At 39.7% G+C, this 10,000-nt stretch overlaps 1 protein-coding gene across 1 annotated transcript in view; it reads left to right on the forward strand.

Moving 5' to 3' along the window:
• The window catches only part of LOC143020213 (lachesin-like), a 562,070-nt gene that overhangs the window by 234,244 nt on the left and 317,826 nt on the right, over positions 1-10,000 (forward strand). The gene's annotated exons all lie outside the window — the stretch shown is intronic.

Genomic DNA, 10,000 nt, shown 5'->3' on the forward strand with positions numbered 1-10,000 from the left:
GTGTTTATTGTGTACTATACTTTTGTGTCTATTATAACTTTTGTGTTTCCTATGAATTTTGGAAATCTGATTTACTCCCTTTCCCCCTACCAAAAATCTACTTTTCGCAAGCTTGAGAGCTCACGGAAAAAACTAATCAATAATTCTTTTGCTGTCGTTTTTAACAGAATATGCCTCAGAGAGAATCTCCTGCCACGCTTCACCAATATATATATATATATATATATATATGATAGAGTGAGTGGTGGTAGTACAACAAAGATGTATGAATTTATTTATCTAATGTTGCGACCAACTTGATCTTCTTCAGACAAATATCTACAGACAGTTTCTACATAGGTTACAATTTATACCACTCTTGAAGGGTACTCGGTCAGGTTAAAGCGCCTAGGCGGTGACCAATTGTCCCGTGTTCCACCCGCCCCGTCGCGTCTAGCACGAGGACATTTGCCACCTTTGATAAGCAAATAGATCCATCTCTTCCGTTGGTGTTTCCTCTAGTATCTATGTTCGCAGCTTCGATTGTTTTTCTTGCCTTCCTTTCCAAACCCTTTTGAAGAACTTTAGCCTCCTTCCAGTGGGGCAGTTGACCATGTTTGACCAAATGCTGGACAAGAGTTTGAAGTCCTGTGTGCTCTAAAGTAGTTTTTGTGTTCAGATAGGCGTTTGTCTAGACCCCGACTTGACTCACCGAAATACGAAGATGAACATCATTTACATGGGATTTGATAGACGACAAGGAGGAGATGAGGAGGAAGAGGAAGAAGGAGGAGGTGGGGAGGAAGAGGAAGTGGAGGAGGAGGACGAAGAGGATGAGAAAGAAGAAGAAGAGGAGAAAGGGGAAGAAGAGGAGGAGGAGAACGAAGAAAACGAGGGGGAAGAGAAGGGTTAGTGTTGGACCATTAAAGAAAAAAACGAAAAAAACAAAAACAGAAGAAGGAAGAGAAGTAGTAGGAAAAGGAAGATGAGGAGGAAAAGGAGGAAGAGTATAAGAAGGACAAGGAGGAGAAATATGAGGAGGAGGAGGAGTATGAAGAAGAGGAGGAAAAAGAGTATAAGGAGAAGGAAAAGGAAGAGGAAGAAAGAGTAGTAGTAGATAAAGGAAGATGAGGAGGAATATAAAGAGGAGGAAAAGGAGGAAGAGTATAAGAAGGACAAGGAGAAGAAATATGAGGAGGAGGAGGTGTATGAAGAAGAGGAGGAGAAAGAGTACCGGTATAAGGAGAAGGAGAAGCAGGAAGAGGAGGAGGAGGAGGAGGAGTATGAAGAAGAGAAAAAGGAGGGAGAGTATAAGGAGGAGGAGGAGTGTGAGGAGGAGAAAGAGGAAGAGAAGGGAATGTAAGGGAAGAGGTAGAAGAAGATTGTCACGGGAATTTTGTGTTATGAGTGGTGAAAGCAGAAAGAATGGGGATGAAGAGGAAAGGGGAACTAACGATGGGGAGGAACGAGGAAGGCAGTAGAAGGGAGGGAAAGGACGTGGGGAGGGGAAGGGAGATGAAGGAAAAAGGAGAAAGATAATTGCAAATGTCAGAGAGGTAACGGTAAGCAAAATGGTGACGAAAAGAGAGGAAACAGGAAGAAGGGGAGGAGAGAGGAAGGGAGGAGAAGAGAGGGGAGAAAGAAGAGATAGGTAGGCAAAAGTGAATTGAAAGAGAGGGGAGGGAAAGAGATGGAAAGAAGAGTTGAAAGGGAGTAGAGGGGAAAGGAGAGAAGAGAAGAGGAGGAAAGAGGAAGAGAGGAGAAAAGAAGGGGAAAGAAGAGATAGGCGGGCAAAAGTGAATTGAAAGAGAGGGGGAGGAAAAGAGATTGAAAGAAGAGTTGAAAGGGAATGGAGGGGAAAATGAGAGGAGAAGAGACAAGGTCAAAAAGAGTAGGCGAGGGAAGGATAAAAGGTAAAGAGGAAGAGAGAAAATTACAGAAGTGGAATGGAGTTTAACGAGTAGAAAAAGAGAGGGTAGTAGAGAGAAAGAGAGAACAAGTGGGGAGAGAGTGGAGGCAAGAGGAAGGAGTGGAGGAGAGTAGAAGGGAGAGGAGAGAAGAGAGAAGAAAGAAAGAAGTGGAATGAGGAGGAGGAAAGAGGAGGGGAGGAAAGAGGAGAGGAGGAAGAGATGTCAGAAGCGTGTAGCATTAAGTAAAGCATTGAGCAAGTTACTCATAGAACCTGGAAAGCTTCTGAGTCGCTATTCACATCAAGTCTATATTTCTACCTTGGAACCCCTCACCCCCCACCCCCTTTCACCCTCCCCCTCCTCCCCTCCCCCACTCCCCTCCCCAGGACCCTGATGGAAACATGTCTCCTAAAATACCTTCATTTCGATCTCTCTCTTTCTCTCCTTTTTTTCGTAGCTCAGCTTCGAGTTGCTTTCCTCGTTCAAGAAGAGACCATTGAAGAGGGGTGCAGGTCCTCGAAGAGAAACTGAATGAGATGAAGCAAAAATAAAAATGTTGAAAGTGAATCGCGTATGTGAATCATAAGTGCACTCTTGGCTTTTGTGTGCGCAGGCTTATCTTGTTTCCACGTAAGTGTGTTTATGTATGTATGTATGTATTTATACATACATATATATACGAGTATATATAAATGTATATATACATATATATATATATATATATATATGTATACATATACATATGTATATATACATATATATATACATATATATATATATATATATATATATATATATATGATGTATACGTATATTTATATGTATATGTATATGTACATATATATATATATATGTATATATATATGTATATGTATATGTATATGTATATGTATATGTATATGTATATGTATACATGCACACCCACACATACACCCACGTATGCACACGTACACGCACCAACGTACACATGCTTACACACTCACACACACAGACAAACACACACACGCACTGACACACACACACACACACACACACACACACACACACACACACACACACACACACACACACACACACACACACACACACACACACACACACACACACACACACACACACACACACACTGACACTCACACACGCACACACACATACACTGACACTAACACACGCGCACACACACACAGAGACGCACATACACACGCACACACACACACGCACACACACACACACACACACACACACACACACACACACACACACACACACACACACACACATACACACACGCACACACACACACACATACACACACGCACACACACACACACACACACACACACACACACACACACACACACACACACACACACACACACACACACACACACACACACACACACACACGGCGGATTGGTAAAGCACTGGCCTCACAAGCCGGAGAACCGGGGTTCGATTCCCCGGCCGGGCGGAGACAAGTTGGGTTTGTCTCCTTTCACGTGTAGTCCCTGTTCACCTAGCAGCGAGTAGGTACGGGACTTTAGGCAAGGAGTTGTGACCTTGCATTCCCGGTGTGTGGAGTGTGAGTGGTCTCAGACCTACCCAGAGATCTGCTAATAATGAGCTCTGAGCTCACTGCCGTAGGGTGGTGTCTGGCTGTCTCGAAAAGAGGCTGCAGCAGATCCGAGGTGAATACACACACACACACACACACACACACACACACACACACACACACACACACACACACACACACACACACACATACACACTTATTTCTTTATTTTTTATATTCTAATTAATTAATTAATTTATTAATTTATCTTTAATGGAGCTATCAATATAATCGCGGCACTGCATAGCGTTTACAAAATTGAGGTCCTGGCTTTACACGTGCCGCCGCAGTCTTCAGGCCCAGTGGCGGGGGTGGCGGGTTGGGGAGAGGGAAGGGGAGGGGGGGGGGGAGATGAATTCCCCCCTCCCCCCTGAACAGCTTTTAGTGGGACAAAATAAATTCCAGAAGACTCAAAACTTTCTGAGATCTCTGTTTTCAACGAACGATAATAAATTTCCTCTCTTGTTTTGTTGACCTGCAAAGGGTCTGTAAGGGACTTGGGTTTCAGCGCGGAAGTCCTAGTGGTGACTGGAATGACCTGGTTAACGATCTAGTTGGGGCAGGATGAACCATTTGCCTCTGTTAATCAACCCCGAGGATCGGGCCATGTCCCCGTGCCTGAATAAAATGGTCTGGTGGTGACCAGAATTACGTCTATAAAGAGGGGAGTTAGTAGTCTGAAGGCTTAGACTAGCGCTTCCTAACCTGGGGTGCTGAAATCAATGATATTATGGGGTGCTGGGAAGTGATGCACACAAAAATCACGTTGATATATGTATCACTGATTACCTAGTTGTGCATATGTGACTTTTTCCATGCTATTTTTCTTTTCTAGTGTGTTCTTATTTCTCCTACAAACAATATTGTCAATTTGCTTCAGTTCTAAGGCATCAAGAAAATAAATCGTCAAGCAGTACACTTCATTTTTTATCCTTTTGATAACAAGATAGGAGTGCTGGACTGCTTAAGCATGACAACAGGGGGTGCTATGGTCAGAAGAGGTTGGAAAACGCTGGCTTAGACTGGAAGTTGAGGAAGTAGAAGAATTTTGAAGCTTCAACATTTCGACCTACATAGTCTTGATCACGAAAACACCCTGTGAGTCAAAACGTTGAAATATTGAAATTCTCCCATTAATCCATCTCTATTCCTTCACCTTCAGTCTCATTTGTGATTATATATTCTGTCTGACAATTACAAGGACTTGGACATTTGAATGAAGTCATCTATTATCAGTTGAAACTAAAACGGGTAACTGAGAAGCGGTTAATGATGATCTGATTTTAACCATTTCTGGGGATGTACATCTTAGTAGACTTTATTTTAGCTACAGCCAAATAATCTCATTTGTGTGAAAGAAGACTTTCATTGCAGTAAAGGTAGAGAAACAAAGAAATAAACAAATAAGTCAATAAATGAACAGTTGGATACATAAACTTTCGACGTTATGTGTGTGGTTTAATCCAGCTAACGCCATTTTCACTTAAGTGTGGGTTCGAATCCCGCACTTCTTTTCGATTCCAAATAGTCCCAGAAGCGCGTAGGACAAAGGTGACGGCTTCGGCCGCAGCTATTGAGCGCCTCCTGGCGTAGGCTTCTTACCTTTGAGAACGGAGACCAGGCGGGCCTGAGAAAGCTTGAGAGAGTTCTGAGAATCTGGGACTTGCTGGTGATGATACTTAGTTTTCTCAACTGAATGAAATCATTTGGCATAGTCTTATTTCTTCATTCTCTTCTTTTTCTTTGTAGTTATTGGTAACATTATCATTCTTATTATTACCATTATTGTTGTCATTATTATTATTATTATTATTATTATTATTATTATTATTATTATTATTATTATTATTATTATTATTATTATTATTATTATTATTATTATTATTATTATTATTATTATTATTATTATCGTTATTATTATTATCGTTATCATTATTATTATTATTATTATTATTATTATTATTATTATTATTATTATTATTATTATTATTATTATTATTATTATTATTATTATCATTATTATTATTATTATTATTATTGTTATTATTATTGTTATTATTATTATTATCATTATTGTTGTTATTATCATTATTGTTGTTATTATTATTGTTGTTGTTATTATCATCATCATTATCATCATCACCATCATCATCATCATCATCATCATCATCATCTCATCATCATCTCATCATCATCTCATCATCATCATCATCATCATCATCATCATCATCATCATCATCATCATCATCATCATCATCATCATCATCATCATTATTATTATTATTATTATTATTATTATCATTATTATTATTATTATTATTATTATTATTATTATTATTATTATTATTATTATTATTATTATTATTATTATTATTATTATTATTATTATTATTATTATTATTATTATTATTGTTGTTGTTGTTTCGCTTCCTCTTCATTTTCTTCTTTTTTTTTTCTTCATTTAATTATTGTTCTTCTTCGAGTTTGTAAGACTGAAGCATGCATATGCCATCATCACGACTGTATGAACAATAAATTAACACATCGTAGGACGTAAGGATAGAGAACCGAAAACATCTTAAGAAACTCACACCATCGATACTCAGAACCTCATACGGTGAGTCTTGAGTGGAGAGGGATTGCCCACGACACACCATCTAGTTACAGGGAGCCGGACTATACTTTAGTAACCATCTGGTTAGTGAGCGCTGAAACTATCGGTTGTTTTAAGAGAAGATGAGATAGCTTCATGAATAGGGATGATAGGTGTTAAGGGACATGGAACTTCCTAGTGTAGGTCTTATGGTCTCTTGAAGCCCCCTTCATTCTTATGTTCACCTTTTGTCTCCGCCTGGGCTCGAACTCGAGATCTGCTATTCCCTCTGGTGGAGGAGGAGGAGGAATACCATTTGCTTCCTTTGTTTGCCTGCAGTACATCGAAAGGCATGTAATGGAGGATGTAGGGGGCGGGCCATCTTCGGACGATGAATGCGCAGCGCCATTGTGACACAACTACAAGAATAATGGGTATATGTGTGTGTGTGTGTGTGTGTGTGTGTGTGTGTGTGTGTGTGTGTGTGTGTGTGTGTGTGTGTGTGTGTGTGTGTGTGTGAGTGTGCATGGTTGTATGTGATCGTGAGTGTGTGTATATATGTATTCTTACATACTTCAAAAAGCGACAGAAAACTATAAATACTCGTAGAACTAAAAATAAAAGGTCAAACTGTCAGGGGGGGGGGATTGCTTTGGAGAGAATAGCCTGGAGAACACGCCAACTCAAAGTCGAGTGGCTTCACGAGGGAAACTATATTGAAATTCCTCCTTTTTGAAAGAATACACCTCACGTATTGGTGAGAAAATCTCAAGGGTAGAAAGCGAGTTCTGGAACTTAAAAAAAAAAAAAAAAAAAAAAAAAAAAAAAAGGAATGGACTCGGACATTTCATACCCGGACAGTTAATCTCTCTTTCTTCTTAGCCTCTTTTTTTTTTTTTTTTTTAACCATTCTATGTGTTAGAAAAAGGTCTTAATCTTCTAATCCTGTGCTTTCTTATTGCTTGATCTCTGACCTTATCCTCTGTCTATCACCTTCTGTCTATTGCTAGCCTGTCGAGAGAGGATCTGTCTCGAACCAGACATCTTTATTCGTTTTAGGAAACCGATATCTTGTCTTAAGGTGTCTGTCCCGCGCACTTAAGGCCTTAGCACACTAAGCTATTTTTCCTCCAGCTTTCATTTAACCGGCGGTACCACCGACCACAAAACTTTTTCCTCAGTAAAACCACTGTGGCAAACTATTTTTTTTTTTTTTCAACGATTTGCATTGGTTGCCATTTCATATGCTGGAGGAAAATTATTTTCCTCCAGTGTATCAGATTCCTCCCCGAAAGCCGCGGGCTGTAGATTTGCTCCTGCAGTCGGAGGAAAAATATTCCAATGTGATAACACATTTGGAGAAAAAATAGTCCAGTGTGATAATACCTTTGGAGAAAAAATAGTCCAGTGTGATAACACCTTTGGAGAAAAAATAGTCCAGTGTGATAACATCTTTGGAGAAAAAATAGTCCAGTGTGATAACACCTTTGGAGAAAAAAATAGTCCAGTGTGATAACACCTTTGGAGAAAAAATAGTCCAGTGTGATAACACCTTTGGAGGAAAAATAGTCCAGTGTGATAACACCTTTGGAGAAAAAATAGTCCAGTGTGATAACACCTTTGGAGGAAAAATAGTCCAGTGTGATAACACCTTTGGAGGAAAAATAGTTCAGTGTGATAACACCTTTGGAGGAAAAATAGTCCAGTGTGATAACACCTTTGGAGGAAAAATAGTCCAGTGTGATAACACCTTTGGACAATAAAATAGTCCAGTTTGATAACACATTATAAGGTTATCCTAGCCTCACTTTGAGGTCACATAATCTCACGGTGAAGACATAAACCAAAAATAATGAGAACCAAGGTGGCGGCACACCAGGCTATGATGCTAGTTGCTTTTGCTATTTCGTTTGACTAGAAACGACTTTGGTTACAATATTCTGGACTTCCGTAAGAACATCTCAACAATGTGTCTAACATTCGTATTCTAGGTTTAACTTCTAGTTCGTCACTCAGCTTCCCACTGTACGACGCGAGATTGATTTGACATTTAGAAATATGAAGAACAAAAGATCGTAACCGAAGTCAATTCTACTCAGACGAAGTAGCAAAAGCAAATAGCATGCTAGCGAGAATTACTTAGTGTGCCGCAACCTTGAGTGGACGCTAGACGATTCTATTCAGTGTCGAGGTGGATTTCATGAAGTTAAAGATCAGTGATATATAATTTTGAGATGAACATACGCCAGGAAGCGCTGAGTAACTACGGCCGAAGCCATTACATTTGCCCTATGATGCGCTTTGGAGACATGGGGGGGCAAAGAACTGGTGAGAATCGGAGAGAAGTGCGAGATTCGAACCCGCAACTATGCGATTGGGAGACCAGCACATTCCCGATTGCGCTACAACAAAGTTTTCTCTTTCTGGGGTGTCACCACATCACCTAATTATTATTATTATTTTTTTTTATTTTTTTTTTTTTAGGTCAAGGAAAGAAGGCTGGAAACGGATAAGATATATTCACCCTTGCATCCTTTTTTAATTAATTGATGGAGCGATAAGTGATCTGATTGATATCTATATTCATTTATTCATTGATTCGCAAATGCGCTGGATTTAAAGATAAAGTCTTAGGGTAAAAACGCCATTTTTTATTTTCCATTATTTATTTATTTATTTATTCTTTAACCTTCGTGGAACCATTCCAATAATAGTGATGTCCACAAGGAACTCGTACATAGAAAATATAATCTTATTATATCTGTCTTTTTCATAAACCAAACACATTTATTTTTCTGATTTTTGTGATACCCTTTATAAAAAACAAAATTTCTTCCTCAAAGTTATTAACAATAAAAGAAAAAAAATCTGAAAACTGCTTTAACCACATAATCACTGGGTCCTCTTTCTAGTTGATTCTCTTCATTATCATAACGCGTTACGGTGTTCAAAAGGAAATTAGAGAATCCCCTTTTGGACTCTTTTAAGGGGACAGTAACCCCCATCCAAAATTATTTGTCTTGTGTCCACTACGGTCGTAATTTTTCTTCCAAGTTTGAAGTGAATCCATCGTAGGGTCTGAGAGGAGTTCGGGATCTTAGCAAATGTACCAGCTTTGTTGTATTATAAAATAGATTTGCGATCAGTCTTGTAGGCTCCAGTAGGTTTCATGCAGGTCTCCGGTTCCATTGTTGTTACATTGCGCTCTCTCTCTCTCTGTCTCTCTGTCTCTGTCTGTCTGTCTCTCTTTCTCTCTCTCTCTATCTATCTATCTATCTATCTATCTCTATCTATCTATCTATCTCTCTCTTTTTCTTCTCTCTCTTTCTCTGCTCTCTCTCTTTCTCTGCTCTCTCTCTTTCTCTGCTCTCTCTCTTTCTCTGCTCTTACTCTCTCTCTCTCTCTCTGCTGTCTCTCTCTTTCTCTGTCTGTCTGTCTGTCTCTCTCTCTCTCTCTGCTGTCTCTCTCTTTCTCTGTCTGTCTGTCTGTCTCTCTCTCTCTCTCTCTCTCTCTCTCTCTCTCTCTCTCTCTCTCTCTCTCTCTCTCTCTCTCTCTCTCTCTCTCTCTCTCTCTCTCTCTCTCTCGATAAAGAGATGACGAACGCACTCATAGGTACTCTAATCCGCTCAAGACTGGAGTATGCATCACTGGTATGGTTACCTCCCACAGTGGAAGATATAAGAAAGATGGAGAGGATAGAAAGAGTAGCAATCAAACTGGTTCCGATCCTGGAAGATAGATCACACGAACATAAGGCACAAGTTGATATGAACATGAGAATAGAGGGGACTGCGGGAGACCATAAGGCCTACAGTGGACAGTTCCATGCCCCTTACCACGAAGAGAGAGCAAACACATTGGGTCTGCCAACTTTGAAAGATAGAGGAGAAAGAGGTGATTTGA

The sequence above is a fragment of the Oratosquilla oratoria genome, chromosome 39 (assembly GCF_046742065.1).
Source record: "Oratosquilla oratoria isolate Oo_2021 chromosome 39, ASM4674206v1, whole genome shotgun sequence".
In the NCBI taxonomy this organism is placed as follows: domain Eukaryota; kingdom Metazoa; phylum Arthropoda; class Malacostraca; order Stomatopoda; family Squillidae; genus Oratosquilla; species Oratosquilla oratoria.